At 39.5% G+C, this 24,211-nt stretch overlaps 1 protein-coding gene and 1 pseudogene across 5 annotated transcripts in view; one reads left to right on the top strand and one right to left on the bottom strand.

Annotated features, from left to right (window-relative positions):
- SEPTIN11 (septin 11) overlaps positions 1-24,211 on the bottom strand; it is a 103,247-nt gene that overhangs the window by 65,082 nt on the left and 13,954 nt on the right. The window lies entirely within an intron of this gene.
- LOC103110655 (MOB-like protein phocein) lies at positions 21,434-22,519 on the top strand (annotated as a pseudogene).

Below are 24,211 nucleotides of genomic sequence, written 5' to 3'. Positions count from 1 at the left end.
ATAAAATAAATATTTTTAAAAATTAAAAAAAAAAGAAAGTTCAAAGAAAAAAAGGGGGGGGGGTATTCTAGCATTTCTCTTGAGCTAACAACCAAAAAGCAATCATTGGCCATTTATATAAGGACCACAATGTCAAATGAGGTTTAGCAAAACAAAACAGAGAGAGAGAGAACACAATTATTCCGAGGTTACCATGTTTGGTTTACTCATAGTTTTCCTCCCTGTGCCCCAACCATCACATAAATAACAGTATCATGGGCATTTCTATCCCCAGAACCGTATCTGAACCTTTATACATCTTCCTATCTAATCCTCTTAGCCCTGATAAGTAGCTATTATTGGTTCCCTTTTATAGATGGAGAAACTAAAGCTAAAATGGCAGAGCCAACATTCAGACAAGTTTTGCCAGATTCCAAGTCCACTACCAACTGCCTCTTCAAAGCATACCCACCTCAGTATAGAGAAGGCCTCCATCCTCAACTCCACCCACACAACCTTGTAATTCCAGGCAAAATGCTACCTTCCTAATTAAACCTTTCTAGCCCTTGCCTTCACCATAGAGCAGCTATGGTAGGGACTGCCCCAGTTTCTGAAGAGAGGCTGGGGTATCCTGCCCTGCCACTTGAAGAAGTGGTCCTGAAGTGAGTGCAGCCTGCACTGTTTCCAGCTGTGACCATGAGTTGTGCTCAAACCAATAAGGACTTAGAGGTTACACAAACTCTGGTGCTAAATATAAATATACATGTGGGCCCTGGATTAGGTGGATAGAGGAAAATAGTTAATTCTATACACAGAATATTTTCAAGAATGCCAGCTACTCTCTGCCCTAGTCCAACTCTTTAGCCCTTTTCTCTACTCTGACACCATTTTCTTAGACAATGTTTTTATCCAACTTCATGCTAGCTATAAAACTCAAGCAAAACTACCATAGTCATGGGCCCCTAAATAGGTCCCCTAAACAAGCCTAAAATGAACTTCCTAGCTTCCTTCCACCCTAAAATCCCTAATCTCATCTGACTTAAACAAACCTAAAATGAACTTCCTAGCTTCCTTCCACCCTAAAATTCCTAATCTCATCTGCTCTGTCCCTACTTTTTGGTTCCTGTTCATTAACCATTTTGTCTCACTTTATGTCCTGCCACCTTCCAGATACCAAGTTGCAGATGCTACCATGATTCCACCCTGAGCTCTCTGGGCAAACAACCTCACCAATATATCCTGGAACCTCACTTCTCCAGAGCCCTACCCCACGAGGGAAAGATAGAAACAGGCCGGGAGTATGGAGTGACCTGCCAATGCCCATGTCCAGCAGAGAAGCAATTATAGAAGCCAGAACTCCTGCCTTCTGCACTCCATAAAGATCTTTAATCCATACTTCCTGTGGCGGGGAGAAGTGAGGAGGAAGACAATAAGAGGGCTCTGAACTCCAGCTCTATCAAGTCCCAGAGAGAGAAGACGAAAAAAAGAAGAGATATTTGGATGTAGTAATATATGACTTGGAGGGGAAGAAAGCATTGGACCTGGAAGAAAAAGGAGCAATTATGTACAAATGTAGACAGATAGTTGTAGGGATAACGGTGAACCCATGCCTGCAACCTTGAAGAACTGCAGTGGTTTGCAATGGAGGGACTTGGGATTCAGAACTCTGGTGGTGAGAACAGTGTGGAATTATACCCCTGTTGACATGTAATTTTGTAAATCAATACTGAATCGCTAATAAAAAAAGTAATAAGCCTTCCTTGCTCCTTAGACACCAGTACCTTGATATTTTTTACAAAGTTTTGCTGTATTTGGCCACTTGTCTTGTATTTCACAGTAAAGTTTCCCACTTGTTAGAATATAAATTGGAAGAATATAAAATTGGAAGAATATAAATTTCGTAAGGACAATAACCCTTATTCTGAACTTTACTTACCACAAAGCCACACATAGTCAGTGCTATTTATTTTAGGATGAATGAATGCAGAGACACAATCTCACAGGTTTAGTAGTCGACCCCACTGCAAACACCTGCTGCATGGGAGGGGGCATGAATGAAAACATCCAGGAGAGAAGGCATTATGCTCCAACCAACATGCTTCAGTAACTTCTCAACACTCAGTGTTAACCATCATTTATTAGAAGCCAGTGACTTCTAATAAGAGCACATTAGTGGTCAGGAAGGATGCTCAGCAGGTCAGTGTTTGCTTCCCAAGAACAGTATGGAAGAGTAAATTTTGGGGAATAAGGGTATCAAAATGCATACAAAAACAATAGAAAAGGGGGGTCAGTGGAGGAGGTGCAAGGAAGGTAGCTGCACCCAGCTAAGTGTAAACATTATAGTACACAAGGATCCAGGTTCAAGCCCCCAGACCCTACTTCCAGGGGGAAGTTTCACAGGCAGTGAAATAGTGCTGCAGGTTTCTTTCTCTCTCTTTCTCTTATTCTCTCTCTCTCTCTCTCCATTCTTCTTTATATCCCCGTTCCCTCTCAATTTCTTTCTGTTCTATCCAAAATAAATTAATTAATTAAAAAAAAAAGAACTTGGGGAGTCGGGCTGTAGCGCAGCGGGTTAGGAGCAGGTGGCACAAAGCACAAGGACCGAAATAAGGATCCCGGTTCGAACCCCGGCTCCCCAACTGCAGGGGAGTCGCTTCACAGGCGGTGAAGCAGGTCTGCAGGTGTCTATCTTTCTCTCCTCCTCTCTGTCTTCCCCTCCTCTCTCCATTTCTCTCTGTCCTATCCAACAACGACAACAACAGTAATAACTACAACAATAAAACAACAAGGGCAACAAAAGGGAATAAATAAATAAAATAAATATTAAAAAAAAAAGAACTTTAGAATTGCAACCAGGGAGGTGACACAACACTATAGCACTTGACTTACAATGTGTAAGGTCCTGAGTTCAGCATCTGGCACCACATCAAAAAAGGAAGAACACATAATCGGATGATTTTTTTTTCTTGTTTTCTCAAACATACACATTAAGAAAACTATACAAGTTGGGGCCAGGTGGTGGTACATCTGGTTGAGGGCACATGTTACAATGCACAAAGAAACCAGGGTTCAAGCCCTGGTAACCACCTGTAGAGGATAAGTTTTGCAAATGGTCAAGCAGTACTACAGGTGCGTCTCTTTCTATTTCCCTTTCTATATCCCCCTGCCCTTGATTTCTGGATGTCTCTAGTCAATAAATAAAGATAATAAAAATAAGAAAACTGACCTGTAATGAATGATGTAAAGTAAAGGTGGATTTTGCAGGCCTGCCTGATGGAGAGACAAATGCAGAGACCTTCATTTTACAGGCAATTACTTTAATACTCTCTTTTTAGCTGGCTATAAAACAGACCTGGCCCCTGAGAGGTAAAAAAGATGAAGAGCTCCAAAATAAACTGAATATTAAAAAATAAAGTCCTCCAAACTCAGCAAAAAAAAAGAAAGAAAATTATACAAGTCACATAGTACACATATACGCGTGGCATGTACACTCACCAATCACTTTTTGCTAAGTGCTTAATATTGAGGTATGTTTTGTAGAGTTGAGGCAACTCAAGTTCAGAGATGTAGCTGCTCAAGCCACGCAGCAAGTTAACTGGTGGTAAGCTGCTCCCAGAGCCCACAAACCTTTGCTACTATTGATAAATTAGGTCTGAAAGCCTAGAAAAGCTCCTTCTGGTCAACCTGGCATAAATCAAGGCTATCAGAGTACATCACAGGCTCACGTGACACTGTTACATTACAGAAGTCACCCTCTGCCAGGTCAGAAAAAGAAGCAGCAGTTCTACCATGGCAGACAGGCCCCAGAGCCTCCATGTAGGAGGGAGCATATGAGGAAAGTAAAGCAGGAGCTGGGGAAAGGGGAAAACAGGAAGGAAGAAGAAGACTCTGAGAAGAGATGCATTCTTCAGGACAACTGTCAAGACTTCATTTTTGTATTTTTTTTTTTTTCACACAGAAAAGCAAGTCTAGCCTAGCAATCACAGATTCAAGTTGAGTTAACCTACAGTAATTTATCTAAAAACCTAAGTCTATCAAGGCTCCTTCATTCTTCACCTCTGGCAATGCTAAAAATAAAATAAAATAAAATAGAAACTGCAGAGAAAAATCAACCAGAGTTCACAAGGGAGATGCAAAGAGAATTCTCAGAGCTAGAGAAAAAGAGACAGGATGCAGTTAGCAGTACTGAGTAATTAAAACCACATGTTGGGAGTCGGGCTGTAGCGCAGCGGGTTAAGCGCAGGTGGCGCAAAGCACAAGGACCGGCATAAGGATCCCAGTTCAAACCCCGGCTCCCCACCTGCAGGGGAGTCGCTTCACAGGCGGTGAAGCAGGTCTGCAGGTGTCTATCTTTCTCTCCTCCTCTGTCTTCCCCTCCTCTCTCCATTTCTCTCTGTCCTATCCAACAACGATAATAACTACAACAATAAAACAACAAGGGCAACAAAAGGGAATAAATAAATATTAAAAAATATATATTAAAAAAAAAAACCACATGTTTAACATGTCAGAAATTCCTACTACTTCCTCCTTAGCTTCTCAGACCACTGAAGAGCAGATATATGTATTTGTAGAGAAATAAATACACATACAGTGTCATTAATGCTAAAAGAGAAAGAAAAAAAAACCACTTATCATAGTAAGTAGTACAGAAGGGAAAAAAAAGAATATTTTTGCTATCCCTACTTACCATGTGCAAGGAACTGGCAAGTCATTTTTGTCAGCTTAGTTACCACAAGAAATGCACCTCTGGAGTAAGAGAACATCCTCAGGTTCATTTCCTTATGATTTCTGATGGGGAAAGCTTAAAGGGCTTATCATCCAGATATTTAGTATCAGTCTAACGAGGAAATAAGTATCTACTGACTTACTTGTTTTTATTCACTTTTTGAAACAATACTAAAAGGGGGACATTTTAAAACTAGCAATGTGTTTACCCTCAGGGAAACCAACATTTATAATTCTAGAGGTAGGTGTTAGCTGGTAAGTTCACCTTTGTTGTTTGACTTAATGTACTATTAACTCAAACTCACTTCTATGAAAGCATCTTAACTGTATTCACGTTCCTTTATATGTACTTCTCCACAGCTTGACATTTGAAACAAATGTTCAAACCATCAACCACTGTGTACCAACACAAACTACCTGGTTTTTAAAAAAAACTTTTAAAATTCCTAGAAGGCCACAAGATAGTTACAAATAATTTGCTATGCCTATAGAAATCATATCCAGATGTCATCTACTTGGGCAATGATATTTCTGCAAGGTCAATAAAATGGCAAAGAATTCTAAAACTGTAATTTAACAAACATAAAATCACATATTATTTAATAGTTCCCCCCTCTCCAGTAAAAATCAGTAGTTGCTTCTTCTGAGCTTTTTCTTATGATTTGAATTTTCCTCTTCTACCACCGGGGGGCCGGATGGTGGCGCACCTGGTCGAGCGCATGTATTACAATGCACAAAGACCCAGATTTGAGCCCCTGGCCCCACCTGCACAGGAAAGCTTTTCGAGTAGTGAAGCAGTGCTGCAGGTGTCTCTCTTCCTCTCTATCACCCTCTTGATTTCTGGCTGTCTCTATTCAATAAATAAAGATAATAAAAAAATTTTAAAGAAAACAACATACCATTGGGAGTCAGGTGGTGGTGCAGTGGGTTAAGCGCACAAGGTGGAAAGCACACTGACCAGCATCAGAATCCTGGTTTGAGCCCCCGGCTCCCCACCTGCAGGGGTTTCACTTCACAGACCGTGAAGCCAGGTCTGCAGGTGTCAATCTTTCCTCCTCTCTGTCTTCCCCTCCTCTCTTGATTTCTCTCTGTCTTATCTAACAGCAATTACAGCAATAACAACAGCAATAAACAACAAGAGCAACAAAAGGGAAAAATAAAAGTTAAAAAAATATATCGTCTTTGCCTCTTTCCGCATTTTATACTATAGGTGGATTTAACTAGTCTAACTAGGCATACACACACAATTGCATTAGCTGTTACATTTCATATCTAATGATCTTCCAGGACTTCAAACCCTTTTCCAGGTAAGGTCTGTTTTAAATGACATGTACTCTCATTTCTCTAGACTTCCATTACATCAGCTGTATCAGATGAGGGGAGGTGATATAAGCAGTCTGTGTATAGCTCTTAAGTGATGGATTTTGTCATTCACAGTGAGCTAAGGGAAGAAAATTGCCAGAGCTTGCATTTTAGAGTGGTTATTGAGCTTCAAGTAAAACTACACTAGAGGTATTCAGTCATTAAAAACAGAAGTGTACAATACTGAAGTCAAATGAGAAGACACAACTGAGAGGGATGGAACTAAATGCAAATCAAATAGTAGGTTAACTTCTCCAAGAAGAGCAACTGTAGTATAGTTTGGAGACCACAAAACCAGTCTGTGATCTAGCAGAAAGGAAAACAGCCAACCAGTCCTTGTGGGTGAGGATCAAAAAGACACAGAAGACTCAAGGGAGTGCAAAGTCATTGTCACCAGTCCATTTCCACAAGAGATGTCATGCTTTAGCCCCATGAGACTCCCAGTGTCTCCAAGTTTGTTTATTCATACAACAATGAGGGAGATGAGGGTGTCAGAAGTTTTGCTTTTTTTTTTTAATAGAGACAGAAATTGAGAGGGGAGAAAGGAGTGCTAGCAATAAATGTTCTTTTAAAATTAAAGAACAGGGTTGGGGAGACAGCACAATGGTTATACAAAAGACTTTCATGCCTGCGGCTCTGAGGTCCCAAGTTCAAGCTCCCAGCACCACCAAAAGCCAGAAATGAGCAGTGCTCTAATAGATTTTAAAAATAAAGAAGATTCATTAATTCCCCTAAGAACTAGAAACTAGTAGTTTCTTTTATGTGTGTACTCTAAGCATACCACCACTTGGCTCCAGTGGTCTATTTAAATGTGAGTGTATATGACAAATCCTTACCATATAAGGAAAATATTGGATTGTTGAAAGAATTCTGGATGCATTTTTTTTTTTTTTAATTTTAAATCAGAGCACTACTCAGTTCTGCCTTATGGTGGTGTGGGGATTGAACCTGGGACTCTGAAGTTGCAGGTATGAAGATCTCTTTGCATAACCATTATGCTATCTACCTCCACATTCCATGGTGCATATTTTAAATTCTTTGTTCAGGGATTAATGGTTTATAGCTTCATGATGCATTTTTGTATAGAAAAACAGAAAAAATGTTATGACTTCTCCAAAAGCCTAATAGAATAAATACTTATAAATACCCAATCCCCAGTGCAAGAAACAGCATTACCAAACATATTAAAGCCAGGGTACCCTATTCTGGGAACACCACTTGCATTCATATGCCCCATACCTGAACCAACACCACTATCCTGTATACACATTAATTCATTTCCCCATTTTTCTTTATAGTGTTACCTCATATAGCACTATCAGCATGCAATCACTAAGAGTTCTGACTGCAGAATAACAGAAACACCTACTTCCTTCTTCATGTCATCTATCAGAAAATTGAAAGATTCTCCCTAGAAGGGAATAAATAGTAAGTGGACATGGATATTTCCCAAAGTATGGTTGGAAGTTCCCTGGGGCCTCTCTGGGAATCTTTTAAAGGTTTGCAAGTTCCTGCTTTTCTAATCACACTGGCTCTTCTCTGTACTTCAAGCAAAACAATATATAATATCTAAAATAAGGGAAAAAATGAGCACATCTGAAGATCCAGCTGTCTTTTATTATGTCAGACTTGTAAGAAATTTGCAAAACTGTAAAATGAACCATCTCATCTCACAAATATTTTTGGTTTGAAAAAATGTAGTACATTTCAGAAAACTTACTTAAGTTAACATGTAATGAGACTGTTATTTCTGGTGAGTTAGCAAGTAAAACTTTTCAAACAAAAAATTAAAAGAAACAGAATAAAACTGGATTGAGGCTACAATAAAAATCCATGGGGATGGCTGAAGGAAGTACTTTGTTTTAGTATAAAGTGTGCCAACTGACCAAAACTGATCCAAATTGACACCGTCACAGTAAGCCCTTTCGGATGAGAGGGGAGGAAAAGCTTCCAGATAGTGTTTTGTCTTGTCTATAAGTCATTAATTATCCTTCAGTCTACAAGCTGGAGGTGCACTAACAAGCTGTTCCAATAGCAACCTGAGCTGTGTTACATAAGCCTTTTACAAGAGCTCATATTTTTAATAAGGGATGGCTCACCATAAATATCCAATTGCACTGAAGACCTAAGTTAAATTTGATTCATTCCATCTGTAGCCCATTTTGAAACTGTTTTTTTTTTTTTTTTGGGGGGGTGGCGGACACACACACCATAAAGTAGTCAGTGACCAAGTCTAAAACACAAGATACATAACTGGAAAGGAAATTTGGGTTTTCCCCACCAAGCAATGGGAAAGCCCCAAAGAATTTGCCTACAAACTTAGTCTTTGTGTCCTTGGATTAGTTTATAAGCAAAAGTCAGGAAATATGGTTCCATTTCAGACTATAGACCTTAAGCAGGTCACTTATACTCCTGGCCTCCATATCCTTCTCTGTAAAGTAAGAGCTGGATATGTAACCTCAAGCATCAGAAACCTCAAGTGGCATTCATTTTGCTCCCACAGCTTCCAGTAGTGCCTGTGCTCAGCAGACATGCAGGGGTACCACAGATAAAGGGCCATTTTATGAAGGAAGAGGACAATAGGAAGCAGTTGTAGGGAGAGTCAACACAGGACATCCAGGGCACTCTCATACAGGCGTAGAATTTATGACACTAATACTTGAGAGGTGAAGTTCCAACTGCATCTGTGTCATCTAAAGAAAGTGGTCATGTTGGAAAATGACAGAGCTAAAGTCAGAAACTAGTATTCATGGGACTAGAATAAATCCTACTTTTCTAGGGACTTCAATGGATGCTGTCACCTACAGGGGAAGGTAAAAAGTTTTGATACCAAATGCACCAAAACTGGTACAGATAAGAGTATAAGGATGTCAATGAAGGCCACTGAAACCGTATCAGAACCAATACCTGGAAATGTAGTTCAATGTTTTAAATCCATAAAATTACTCACATTCATATGACAGGCAACCTTCTAAGTAACTTACATGCACTACAATTTGCATGCTCACAACCCAGTAAGATAGATATTAAGGTAATTATTTTACAGAGGTAGAAATTCAGTCAAAAAGATACAGAGAAACTGACCCCACATCTCAAGCAAAGCGTGGATTTTTTTGTTTTTTGAAAAAAAATTTTTTTTTAATTATCTTTATTTATTGGATAGAGATAGCCAGAAATTGGCAAGGGGGGTGTGTGTGGGGAGAGAGAGAGAGAGATTTGGAGCACTGTTTCATCACTCGCAAAGCTTTCCCGCAGAGGTGGAGGGGCAGGGGACGGGGGCTTGAACCAGTTCTTTGTGCACTGTAGCATGTACATTCAAGTAGGTGTACCAGCACCCAACTCAGCCTGGATTTTTAACTCATTGAACACTATGGAATTGCATCATGTCAACATTTCTTCCATATCAACAAGTTTTAACCTCTGTTATGTTTACTTGATGCCTGTCTCATTTTCACCTAAGTGGGAAGCTGTATTTGGGATGTCCTGGCAGAATGCATGCTAAGCTGGGGGGCTGAACCATTGGTGGAGAGGTGTGCTGAAGAGACTGGGGTACTATGACCATCAGCAATCAAGTCCCTCCCCTTATACATGTGTGTCCCATGCACCACAGCAAAATACAAGCTTACCTGTGATCTGAGTCACCAGATGCTGGAGAGCAAGGTCAGAGCCAAGAAGGAGAGACTGATCTACCAATCACCCAGGCAGAAAGCAGCAAAGGCAAGGACCTTTGGGAGGGAGTTCTGACATTTATTAAAGAGACTCGGGTAGTAAAAGTACAGCAAAAACTTCTCACAGTTGGAGATGGGGGCAGTGCAGACTGCAGCAAAAACTGGATAAAGACAATGCAAGGAACTACTTCAATCTACTGCAATCACCTACCTCAAAGCATCATCATGCCTCAGGTTCAATGCCTGGCATTACCATAAGCAAGAGTTGTGCAGTGCTCCAGTAAAAAGTAAATAAATAAATATTCTACATTTGAAAAAAAAATGCATCTTCACGTTTGGATGGTTCTGAGACGCAAAAGAATTAAATTCTAATGCAACTACTGCTTATTTACCAGCTAAGTAATTTTTGGCACTTGATTTAACCTTCTTGAGCCTATTTCTTCATCTCTAAAATAGTAACACCTACTTATAAGTTTAGTGACTAAGTAGAAATAAGCTTTTTAAGTGCATAGGCTACTGTCCAGTTTTCGAGCTATAAACTTAAGAACAGTCCAATTGAACAGAGTTAAAACTGGATCTCTCTGCCCACTCCCCCCAAAATAACAAATGCTTATTGCTAGTGTCAGAGTCCCTTGCTTGCCTTCCATCTAGCTCAGCATGTACTAATGCTAATTATAAGGCAGGCATTAATTATCTCATAAAAGTTTTTCAAATCACAGAGCATTAAACGTCTGCATCTCTCTCAAAAGGCTGGACTCTTGTTCCTTTTTGCCTTTCAAGTCCTGGGTTCCAAACTCTTCCCTTTCTGTCTCCTCTTTGAGTTGCTCCTAATGTTTATTAGTCCAGGACTCTTTCTCACAGGATGAGTGAGCTCTGAGACTTGTCCACCAACCAGTAAGCAAAAACACAAAACAGTTGTTCAGCATAATAAATTTCAGTGGAGAGTGAACCATCATTTCTAAAACAAGGCATCAACACACAAACTAAAAAAAAAAGGGGGGGGACATTTAAGTTCCTGTATGAAACATATCAGAAACTAAAATAATGCACACAGTAGATTTGGAGAAGTCTGTTTGCACATAGAAGGATGAGTGTCTACCAAATAGAAATGACCTAATTTGTGGGGCAGGTTCTAGAGAGTAGGAGGCAAGGATGTGACTAGGTTATTCACAAAGCAGTAAATATAAATGGCTAATGACCATATGCTTGGTAGCAGAGTATTATAATAACCTAGAGGTTGCTAGATCTTATGTAACCCTGGTCATCTGCACTTCAGAAGAGTAATTCACTCCCCCATGTTTATAAAGGTCTATTACGGAAAGGACCTTTAGCTTAACAGAAAAGAAACACTGTGACAAATCCTTGGCATTTCATACTCAGAACCTCACTGACTTGTCCAAACTGTTGAATAGGCTCGAAGTTGTATCCATTTTAAAGTGGTTTTCTTTTTCCCAGTTTCCCAAGCATCCCTTCTGATGTTCCTAAATCTTGTATGATATATTCACAAATGTGCTATACCCAGACAAAGCTCAAAGCTTAAGATTAAGAAGTACTAGCTAAAATAGGCCCTTCAATATTCTGTTCCAGGGGGCCAGATGGTACCACACCTGGCTGAACATGCTACTATAAGCAAGGACCCAAATTCAATCCCCTGTTCCCCTCTTGTAGAGGGGGAAGCTTCACAAGTGGTGAAGCAGTGCTGTAGGTATCTCTTTCTTTCTCTGTTACCCCCTCCTTCTCAATTTCTCTCTCTATTCAAAATAAATTTAATTATGTTCCAGAACAATACATACAACAATTTAAATTTAAAAAATAGTGTTATCTTTGCTAACACACATCTCAGATAGGTCTGCATGAAGTTTGTGGTGCTATTTTAAAATTCAACATCTAAGAATCAATATCTTGAGGAACATGGTGGTAGGTGCTATACCCTATAATCTTATAATATTTTAACCTACTATTGATCATAAATAAAAACTGAAAAAGTAAAATAAAATATCTCAAGGTATGGGCTTGAAAAATACTCGATAATACAGAAAAATCAAAGAGTAGGGAACATTTTGTAAACATTAGCCACAAGTCAGTGGTAAGAATTCCTACTTTGCCACTTTGGGACTGCATGATTTTAAGCAAGTTGCTTCTATGTCTCTTTTTCTCTATCTGAAAGTGAGGATAATATCTATAACATTGGTTTGTTACAGTTTCAACTGAATTCATGGAAATTACCTGATATAGCCCAGCCAATGTTAGACAATTTCATAATAGGCAATATTTTAAATGCTTTTCTTTGGTTATTCAGTGTTGATTCTGCTAGCCATCCAAATGTGTTTGAATAAGATATAGATATCTGTATATGCTTTTAAAAAACACATATACTTATTCTTTCCATGATTCCAATATCCTCACTTCCAGAGATCAAAGATATTTATAATACTTTCCTCACATTATTATTTCTAGAAATTTCACCAAGCATGTTGGCATTTCTCTCTGGAAGGTACTGAATAATGAAAATAAAGCTGCTAAAAGTTGTCCACTAATTTCCACACCGAACAACTTTAGGTGTCACTGCTATACATATAATTCTAATAATTTTTAAACAAGCACAAGGAAAGGCCTTGAACATCAAAGAGAACTACTAAACCATTTACTAAGGCTGCCTTACCCAGCTACTCTGCCATGTTTTTTGCTAGACATAAGTAAGTTATATCAAGCTCTGTCAACTCCAGTGGTTTGATCTGGCAAGCCAGGGCTGAAACAATAAACACAGGAAACAAAAATTAAAATTTTCAACCCATTTGTTCATTTGTGCTCATTTAGCCTTTGAAGGTCCCTGTATCAGGCACTCAACCATTGAATAACGATAAATTTGAGAATTCCTGGGGAAATTAAATGTTCACCAAAATCTTTGGTTTGTTTGTTAATTTTTATTGTCACCAGGGTTATTACTGGGGCTTGGTACCTGCTCGGTGAGTCCACTACTCTCAATCATTCTCCCACCCCACCTCAGAGACAGTGAGGAAAAGACACCTGTGGGCCTGTTTCATCCCTCATAAAGCTTCTCCCTTCCAGATATGGAGCAGAGGCTTGAACACAGGCTCTTGGGTATGGTAACGTGTGTGCCACTACTTGGTCCTAAATTTTCTGTTTATTCCAAAAATCTTCCACAGGATGTTAAATCACTAATTTTCACTATAAAAAATATTTCTATGAAAGTACAAACTTGGGTGTGATTTGCAGTTATTTTTGAAACATTCATTGAGGACTCCTAAATGCCAACACTATTCCGTGATGTACTTAAGATGCAAAGTTGATAGGTCATGGAGATATCTCAGAGTTAAAGACCACAGGACTTAGATGCCTGAGGCTACAGAGGTCCCAGGTTCAGTCCACACACAGTATCACCATAAGCCAGAGCTGAGCCATGTTCTGGTCTCTCCAGTAAAAGGTAAGTTTTTTTTTTAAGAGGAAAAAATTAGCAAGGCCTGAAAACCAAAATGTTTGTTTAATACAGGAGTCTCAGGTCAATGGAATCCAGAAAACTAGTCTTGGGTAAGGGGAACACAGCACCTTGAAGAATGAGCAGAGGGTGGAAAGAAGCTATAGGCCATAGACAGTGACATGACATTCAGAGACAGAGAATAGGCAGTGTACACAGGGCCTTGCAAGCAGGTTTGTGGGTGTGGAAAGTAGTCAGCTCACAGGGCAGCTATACCAGGCTGGAGAGGTGAGTCTTTGTTTCGAGTTTGGAAAGGCATTTTCTGAGAAATCAATTAAAGAAAGGGGAAAAAACATATTCACTCTCTCCAATACCTTTTTTCATTGGCAAAAACCTTTCATCACAATAACAGGGCTCTTTAGTGCTACAGTTTGCACACAAGTATTACAAGACACACTTCAAGAACTAGGGCAAGGGGCCATGGGGGTGTAGCCAGTTGAGCATATGTATAACCACTCATGAGGACCAGGATTCAAGCCCCTAGTCCTTACTTGCAAGATGGAAGCTTCATGAGCAGTGAAGCCATGTTGTAGGTGTCTCTATTTCTCTCTCCTTATTTCTCTGTCTCTATTTAAAAAAGAAGAAGGGAAAAAAGGCTACCTGGAGCAATGGAGTCATTCGTTATGTAGGCACTCCAGCCCCAGCAATAACCCTGGGGGGGGGGGGGGTGGAGCAAAACACTCAAGTTTAGCTTTGAGTGAATTTCAAACTAGTTCTCTGGTTTGCAGTAGTACAGAAAAATTCCATCTCCAAGTTGCTATTTGTGATGACTCTTGAAAGTATTCAGAGTGGTACCTTCTGCGTGAGCTTTCAAGTTGGTAAAGTTTGTCTTTTTCCTATCGATCAAATTTGGAATTTTTCCCCCTAAGTTCTTAAGGAAAAGCATACATTTATTATTTCTTAAATATTTATTTATTTATTCCCTTTTGTTACCCTTGTTTTTTTTTATTGTTGTACTTATTGTTGTTGTTGGATAGGAAAGAGAGAAATGGAGAGAGGAGGGGAAGACAGAAGGGAGAGAAAGATAAGACACCTGCAGACCTGCTTCACCACTTGTGGAGCAACTCCCCTGCAGGTGGGGAGCCAGGGGCTCAAACCTGGATCCTTCCACCAGTCCTTGTGCTTTGCGCCACCTGCACTTAACCTGCTGCGCTAACACCCAATACCCTACATTTATTATTAATTTCCTTAATATCTAAAATCACATATACTTTGATGAAGACCCAAAATTATGATCAGTCTCATTTTAAGAAAAACTTGCCCTGTAAGAAGTTAAATTCAATCTATTAATCACCAAGATGCTAAAAGGGCACTTTTTTTTTTCTTCTTCAAAAAGAAGTTGGTAAAAAAAAAAAAGAAGAAGAAGTTGGTCTGGCAAAGCTAATATGCAGTGAATTTGATATCAAAAGATAGCAAAAGAAAGGGTCTAATGTTTGTAATCAGTTTCTGTGGGCTCATTTGTAGTCATACACCACTACTTCCAAGTCACAATGAGGAGTCCACTATAGTATAAGCAGTTCTCAAGTGTCTCCGATCACAAATACAAGGTGTAATAACAATAACATAACTGCATAGCAAACTATTGTGCTACAGACCAATACTTCCACTCCAACTTGCTTCTGTTGGCCTGAAAAATAAGAACCTACCCAGCATCTGACTTTTTAGCTGGGTTGTCTTTTCTTCAAGGCCAAGGGAACATTTCAAGCCAAACATAACATGTGGAAGGAAGACACATGGAACTTTCAACCTCACATTACTCAGGGAGGAAAAAAATGCTCCCATTTAACAGCACTTGTGCATAATAAGCTTGAAAGCACTGAATGGTTAATGGTCACAGATACCTCTATAATAGGGAGATAAACAGATATTCTTTATTACTGGCTTTATCCAAGCAATAATAGTTCAAATCATATAAAGCAGCATTTTTGTACCTCAGAAATAGCTGGAATTGGGTTGGCAAAATAGCACACTTGGATAATACCCTTGTTTTGTAATAGCCATGGCCAAGGTTCAAGCACAGCCCCCATCTCAGAGGGAAGCTTTAGTGCTACTCTGTTTCTCTGTCTCTGTCTCTGTGTCTGTCGCTGAAAAAGTCAGCTTGGAGTGGTGAAGCCTCACTGAGAAGAGAATGGGAGTGAATGAAATAAATTATTACATGTAATTTAACACACTATAAAGAAATTATGCAGTGGGAGAGAGAGCATAATGTTTATTCCAAGAGATCCATGCTTGTGGCTCCAAAGTCACAAATCCAATCCCCCTTTATTACCATAAGCCAGAGCTGAACAGTGTCCTAGCAAAAACAAACAAGTAAATAAATAAATCTGAAAACTAGAGTTAATTTTGCTACCTCTCCCTAATGACTATTTTTTAATTTGCTTATTGTTTTATACTCTGGAGGAGTAAGATTTTGAAAAGAAGGGTATTAGAAACCAAGAGAAATCTTACGAATAAAAAAGGTTCTCACAATTAGCCAGGCAAATTAAATCAAACTTCTAGGAAAAGAAAGAAAAGTTTGCTAAATATTCTGATTAAATATTATGCATCTGCTTCTTTAGTTTGCCAAAGGTTCTAGTTGCCAGAAATAGGGAAATTTATGGGCAGGTCAAGAGGAAAAGAAGAAAGACTACTGAGCTGCTGCGGGACAGGAAGAGTTAATGGAAACTCAAGCTTTAGCAGAAATCTTCAGCCTCAGTTTCCCACCCTCCCAGGAAAGTCATGAATGATGTGACTTCAAATGTCTCTCGAGTCTCCACCACTAATAATTTATCAAGATTTGCTCACAGGACTTATTATGCCTATACCCACTTACATTTTACATCATCATATTGCCAAGCAAGCTCATAAATAATTTCAAAGCCTGTAAAGAGCAACCATTAGCCACCACTGGATCTCAACCAAAAAGAAAAAAAGGAAGAAAAAAAAAAATCCATCTCCATTTGCTATATAGAGAACATTTTTTTAAATTTCTTTATTGGGAAATTAATGGTTTATAGTCAACAATAAAATAAAATACACTTGTTTGTACATGTGTAGCATTTCTCAGTTTCCCACATAAAATTCAAACCCCACTAGGTCTAGAGGACATGTTTTTACAGAGCAACATTTGTGTTGGCTAGCCCTCCACACTCTAGAATCCTTCAGTGCTCCCTGCCAGAGTTCACTCTGTGCAGTCTTTGGTTCTACTCCCAGTCTGATTTCTCATAGCTTCAACTGGTTTGGAGATGGCTTGTTAAGGAACAATTTAATTTTTTTATCATGTCCTCAATCACTTTCAGAGTTCAAGCAATTGCTTCGTTTTTGTTTGTAAATATACATATTTTCCATAAAAGTTGTTCACATGTTAAAAGAAGAGAAGGAAGAGGAAAGAACTTTCATGACTTTTTAAAGATTTTATTTATTTATTTATTAATGAGAAAGCTAGGAGAGAGAAAGAGAAAGAACCAGATATTACTCTGGTACATGTGCTGCTGGGAACTCAGGACCTCATGCTTGAGAGTCCAGTGCTTTATCCACTGTACCACCTCCAGGACCACTCATGAATTCTTTATTCAAACGCAAAAAAAAAATTAGTTCCAATTGAAATCAGATTGCCAAGTTGACAGGCTCCACCCATATACATGTTTAAGTGGCTTACACAGTATTTTAAAAATATTTAGTTTAGTTGTCAACATCTGTAAGCCGGTCCTTGCTTTTTGCACCATGTATGCTTAACCCTCTGCACTACCACCTGATTCCCCGTTATTATTATTGTTGTTATTGCTGTCATTGTTGTTGGATAGGACAGAGGGAAATCGAGAGAGGAGGAGAGAAAGATAGACAGCTGCAGACCTGCTTCACAGCCTGTGAAGTGATCTACCTGCATCTGGGGAGCCGGGGGCTCAATCTCGAATCCTTCAGCAGGTCAGTGAGCTTTGCACCATGTGCGCTTAGCCCGCTGTGCTACTGCCTGGCCCCCAGTTTTTTAATTCTTTTAACCAGATCACTCTTTAGCTTTGGTTTATGGTGGTTCAGGGGATTGAACCTGGGACTTTGGAACCTCAAGTCTGTTTGCATAACCATTATTCATTCTCTCTCTCTCTCTCTCTCTCTCTCTCTCACACACACACACACACACACACACACACACACACACACACACACACCTTATAGTTTTTCAAGAAAAGATGGACATTTAGAGTTTGAGGTGAAATTTCTCCATCTGAAGATGTTGACAACTAACATGGTGCAAAAAGCAAGGGCCGGCTTACAGATTCCAGTTCCAGCCTCTGGCTCCCCACCTGCAGGGGAGTTGTTTCACAGGCAGTAAAGCAGGTCTGTAGGTGTCTTTCTTTCCTCCTCTCTGTCTTCCCCTCCTGTCTCCATTTCTCTCTGTCCTATGTAACAACGATGACATCAATAACAACAACAATAACAACAACAATAAAAAACAAGGGCAACAAAAGGGAAAATAAATTAATATAAAATTTTAAAAAATAATAACAACAATGATAAACAACAAGGGCAACAAAAGGGAAAAAATAGCCTCCAAGAGCAGTGGATTCATGCTGTAGGCACCCAGCCCCAGCAATAACCCTGGAGACTAAATAAATAAATACTAAACTTTGAAAACACTATCACCCTCAACTCACCAGCCAGAGCTCAGGGTTGCCATGACCTTGCGCACTTATAGCAGTTTAACTAAAGAATCCAAGAATTGTACCTTCTGGTATTTATCATAATGAAATAATGTCTACTTAGACTTAGATACCCTCCTCACCTACTTCCTACTACAGTTCTCACTCCAAAGCTAACCTTAGCAAAGCAAGGACTGCAAAAGCTGAATAAGGTCAAGAGACTGGCATACTTTAACAATGACTCTTTAGTCACTATCAGGCCATTCCATCAGCTGGGGCCCTAATCGGGAGTCCCGAGATTCCCAAACAGACTTGATGGGCCTAGACCTCGAATAAATCCCTCTCTCCATTGTTACCGGTCATTTCTATCAGGAACAACAAAATAGACCCCTTTGTGGGTCCCCATAGGATCTTGCCCTCAACTTGGATCAGCAATGGTACAGAATGTTCCATCCTCTGAAGGGAGGATGGACAACATACTCTATGCTACACCTGAGGAAGATGGGTCGATATTAGGGCAGCATGGAATGTTCCTACTCATGACCACAGAATGTGAGCTTCAGATCTACAGGGATGCAGAGGTCACATAGGCTCCTAAGCTGAATATGGGCCTCAGATCACATCATATCAGTGGGGTTTACAGTCAACAATATTTATACCCCTTTCCCACATTTGGGAGCTACCCTCTTCCCTGTTCCAGCTTTCTGGTCCTTTTCCCAGCCATGACATCATCTCCCCAGATAATAACTTGGATCTACTGGCATATCAGATTTCAGGCTCAGGGGCAAAAAGAAAAAGGAAAAAAAAAAAAACTAGTATAGCCACAGACCCTTTGGAATTTAACTAAAATATGCCTACTAGCTATCTACAAAATGGAGGAAACCCCCCCCCCAACTCTTCATCTGCACTATTCCAGCCCTTAAGTCCATGATTGGTCAACAATTTGTTTGGCTTTGTATGTTAACTCTCTTTTCAGCCACCAGGTTCCAGATGCTAGCAGGATGCAACCAGACTTCCCTGGACAGACAACCCCACCAATGTGTCCTGGAGCTTCACTTCCCTAGAGCCCTTCCCCACTAGGGAAAGAGAGAGACAGGATGGGAGTATGAATCGACCTGTCAATGCCCATGTTTAGCTGGGAAGCAATTACAAAAGCCAGACCTTCAACCTTCTGCATCCCACAATGACCTTGGGTCCATACCCCCAGAGGGTTAAAGAATAGGAAAGCTATCAGGGGAGGGGATGGGATACAGAGTTCTGGTGGTGGGAACTGTGCGAAGCTGTACTCCTATGGTTTTATCAGTTTCCTTTTTATAAATAAAAAAATTTTTTTTTAAAAATCAATCAATAAATCATTAACTAAAATATATTAAAAAGCATGAGGTAAATTTTCATTTCTCACTATAGCTATGGATACTTCAAATTAAATTTCTCTCCCTCTCTCTCTGAGGGAGAGACAAGGCTACTGCCTGGCCCCAAGTTAAACATTGTTTAAACTATAGAAAGAAAAAAAAGTCATTAATTGAAATCCAGATTACAACACAGAAAGTGTACATTTCTGGGACCGGGTGGTGGCGCACATGGCTGAGTTCACATTACAATGCGCAAGGACCTGGGTTCAGGCCCCTGGTCCCCATCTGCAGGGGAAAACTTTACAAGTGGTGAGTAAGACGTCTCTAGTGTGTGGAGGGTAAGCCAACGCAAATGTTGCTTTGCAAGAACATGTCCTCTATATAGCGAATGGGGGTGGATTTATTTTTCCTTTTTTTCTTTTTGGTCCCAACTTACAGAGGGAAAGCTTTTCAAGTGGTGAAGCAGTGCTGCTGCAAGCATCTCTCTTACTCTATCAACCTCTTCTGTCTCAATTTCTGGCTGTCTTTATGCAATAAGTAAAGATAACTTAAAATAATTCATTAAAAAAGAAAAAAATAAAGTCTACATTTCTTTTTAATGATGTGTTAGATTTAAATTTGATTATAAAAACTTTGTAAAATCTGTAAATTTAATGCATTATAGAAATTGCTATGCATACTACACTGGTACCCGCTTTGCTGAAAATAAGTGCTATAACTTCCTAGTCAGGTCAAAGTCATTTAAAAAGCCTTCCTACTTTGTCTCTCTTGCATGAAAAAGACAAGGCAACTTATTTGACAAAGCATCTTCCTAATCTATTTCTTAGTCATCCTACCATGGGTTCAAATATCTCTTGTCAACTGAAAATAAGGTAGGTTACTTCACAGGGGTATTGTTTGCAAAACTGGCACAAATCTTAAGACCTGGTAACATTTCTATGTAAGGTGTTTACCAACTATTCTCCATGTCCAGGATCCACGAAATAAAAACAAACTGAAATAAGCTGCAGATGATGAGAGTAGACACAGCTCTGCTCTGCTCTGCTCTCTCTTCAGGAATGTGGCTAACAAAAGGCAAAAAGAACACCATGCAAAGGCAGATTCTCCACTATGAAAAGGAATGGCAAACAGCTTCAAGTGCAGGCTGACAGTTGTTCTGAATGTCACTGAAATGGCTAACGATGCTCCTTCTAAAGCACATTATCTTTTTCCATCAATAAAACAGCTGAGCCAAGACTTGGGAACATTCTGATGATACAAGATCCTTTTATACCATCACAAAATTCACTCTTCTTAAATCTCGAGACCCTGATTACAGGGTTCCAAATTTAGAATATACATCTACTGCACTCTACCATAGGAAGAAATCATTATTAACTCCTAAATTCAAATACAAAAGTGTAAGCAACAATTCTTGCTTTATGTTACCCAAAACAAAACAAAACAAAAAAAATGACACCATTATTTCCTTAGTGACCAAAATGTGCTGGCTACTAGGGGTTTTTTTCATAAACAAAAATAATTAAGACCAGTATTTCTTATAATAATCTTCACCAGTATTGGAGATAAATTTTCCACCCAAAAAATAAAATTTATCTTGTCATGACTGATAAAATCTCTCTTCACCAGAGAAATCCCCAGAACCACAAGGAGACTTAGGAATTACACCTCTATTCTGAAAGAGCTTGAAAAAAAACAAAAACTCTTAAAAGCCAGGTAGAGGGATTAGGTGGTGGCACAAGCAGTAAAGCGTGAAAGTTACAAGCATGAAGAGTTCAAGCCCCCATCCTCTCCTGCAGGAAAAGAACTTTTCTTTCTCTTTCTCTCTCTCCCTCTTCTGCCCTCTCACCCTATTTCTGTCTCTATCATAATAAAAAATAAAAACAGGGGAGTCAGGCAGTAGCGCAGCGGGTTAAGCACACCATGGCGCAAAACGCAAGGACAGGGCCCTGTAAGGATCCCGGTTCAAACCCCGGGCTCCCCACCTGCAGGGGAGTCGCTCCACAAGTGATAAAGCAGGTCTGCAGGTGTCTCTCTTTCTCTCCCCCTCTCTGTCTTCCCCTCCTCTCTCCATTTCTGTCCTATCCAACAACGACGACATCAATAACTACAACAATAAAACAACAAGGGCAACAAAAGGGAATAAATAAATAAATAAATAAATAAATAAATAAATAAATAAAAACAGGACTCCAGCCACCCAGACTTGGGCACTATGGTCACTTGGGCACTATGTTGAGGCGGAATAGGCTAAGCACTAAGGCACAGGATTTCTATAATTGGCCTGATGAGCACTTTGATGAAATGGACAGTACACTAGCTATTCAACAGAGCTTAAAAGCAGATAGTTTCAATATTGACAAAATTCTTGAACCACCTGAAGGCCAAGATGAAGGTGTATGGAAGTCTGAACATTTAAGGTAATGCTGTCTTGAGCTAAATGGACTTGTCAAACTCAAGAGTGAATGGCATCCAGATGCATGCACCCAGATGACAGAAACTGAGCAGTGGATTTTTCTTTGTGGATTTTTCACTCTTTGGAGCTCATAAAACTCCAAGAGTGTCCTGCTATGGACTATACTAGACACACACTTGATGATGCTGCATCTCTTCTGAACAGCAATAAATATATTCCCAGCAGGGTTAGCAAAAAGAATCATCTGTAGCAAAACTAGGATCAGTAATGCTGTAGGATTTACAGAATATATTCACATGCTTATTTTTTACCACTGGCAGACATTTGATGAATACGAAAATGAAACATTTTTTAGTGTTATCAGTTTACTAAGTTTGTGATGAAATAAAATTTGATGTACAGGGATAGCCTGATTGTACCAACTTTAGAAAAGTTCAGAATCCACTTTCTAGGGAAAGTAAAGCATAAAAAGAATCATATAGAAAAATCTACTGGTGGGGGGGAGAAAAAAATGTACTGATCACATAATTAACATTAATTATGCAGTATATGTATCATTTTAGACACATCAATCATGTATCCATATATAGCTACTTTGTTTAGGTTTTTACTTTTTTATCTTTATTTAATGGACAGAGATGGCCAGAAATCAAGAGGGAAGGGGGAGATAGAGAGGGAGAGAGAGACACCTGCAGTACTGCTTCACCATTTGCAAAACTTCCCCCCTACAGGTGAAGACCGTAAGCTTGAACCCAAGTCCTTTCACATTGTAGCATGTGTGCTCAAGCAGGTGCACCACCCCTCTGCCCCCTATAGGTTTTTACATGCTGTGTATTGCATTTTAAAAGGAGAAATATGGGCTGGGTGTTGGCGCACCTGGGTGAACACACGTTACAAAACACAAGAACCCAGGTTCAAGCCCCCCGTCTCCACCACAAGTGGTGAAACAGTGTTGCAGGTGTCTCTCTTTCTCTCTCCCAATCTTTCCCTGCCCTCTCAATTTCTCTCTTATCTAATAAATAAATAAATAAATATTTTTGAAAGAGAAATATTTAAGTCATTCATAAGCTGTATATTCACCAGTGTGGCATTCATGGTTTTTAAATAAGAATAATATTGTCTGTTTATAATACTTGTTAATAAAAGAATTTACTGTCTGGTAAAAGAAAGGGAGATAGAGAAAGGCAAGAAGGAAGAAAGGATGAAAACCAGGTAAGAGTGACTTAGCACTGCAAGTTTTAACTCAGCCAGTCTTCGTGGATCTAGCAAGTGTGATGAGGATCATTCACAGGTCAAACCAAGCTGCTACTTTCTGAAACTGACAGTTCCAAGGAGAATAGGCCAAAAATTACCCTTAGCTTGCTTTTTACCTTTTAAAGATCCTATGACTCTATAGCACTGCTGGCATCAATAAAACTCAAGGATCAATATTGTATATGGATAATATTTAACTGTTTGAAATACCCATAAACTCAAAGTCCAATTTAAGCACAGGCAAGAGAGGCTAACAGTTTTTCAGTAGTGGGTGTGTTTCCATATGCACTTGGTCAATAATATTATTGTCTTTATCTGAAAAATCTTCATAAAAACTGTGATTCAGATTATTAGCTCTCAGAGACCCATGCCTGAGCTCTAGGGAAACTTGTTTTCTTTGAGCTTTCTGATCTTCAAAATAAGTTGGGTATAGTGATTGTTCCATTCTGGGCTTGTGCTTGGGTTTTTATCACGTGGATGACTGTAATAAAATATTACAAAGATACAGAATATCTCATATCTATACAGCTAACCCTTGAATAACATGGCAGGTAGAGATGGAGAGAGGTTAGAAGTAAACCAGGCTCATTCTAACATTCTCTCTACCCTTGTTTGTGTTTTGAATTCTTTCAATTTTTTTTCTAAGCACCAAGAGAGGTCAGATTGTAAATATTTCTAAAGTATATTCCTAAACCTGTGCAATAAAATATGGCTAATCTCAAGACATAAATGGTTATTTTGGGGGGTCGGGCGGTAGCGCAGTGGGTTAAGCACATGTGGCGCAAAGCACAAGGACCAGCATAAGGATCCTGGTTCAAGCCTCCGGCTCCCCACCTGCAGGGCAGCCGCGTCACAGGTGGTGAAGCAGGTCTGCAGATGTCTGTCTTTCTCTCCCCGTCTCTGTCTTCCCCTCCTCTCTCCATTTCTCTCTGTCCTATCCAACAATGAGCGACATCAACAACAACAATAACCACAACAAGGGCAACAAAAGGGGGGAAAATAATAAGAATTAAAATTTAAAAATGGCTATTTTTATTTATTTCTTATTTATCCAGAACACTGTTCAGCTCTGGCTTATGATGGTTCCAGGGATTGAACCTGGGACCTTGGAGCCTCAGGCATGAATGTCTCTTTGCATAACCACTATGCCATCTCTCCAGCCTTTAATATTTAAAGAGATATTTAGAAGAGAGAAAGTCAGAATGTGACCCTAACATATGTAGTGCCAGTAATCAACTCAGGACCTCATGCATGCAAGTCCAGTGATTTACTATGAGTCAGTCACCTGCCTGGCCACACATATGGCTATTTAAGTATTTAAATGTAATTAAATTTTTAAA

Source organism: Erinaceus europaeus, chromosome 3, assembly GCF_950295315.1.
Source record: "Erinaceus europaeus chromosome 3, mEriEur2.1, whole genome shotgun sequence".
Lineage (NCBI taxonomy): Eukaryota > Metazoa > Chordata > Mammalia > Eulipotyphla > Erinaceidae > Erinaceus > Erinaceus europaeus.
Note: the sequence above shows the minus strand (reverse complement) of the source record. Positions and strands in the feature narration are given on the sequence as shown.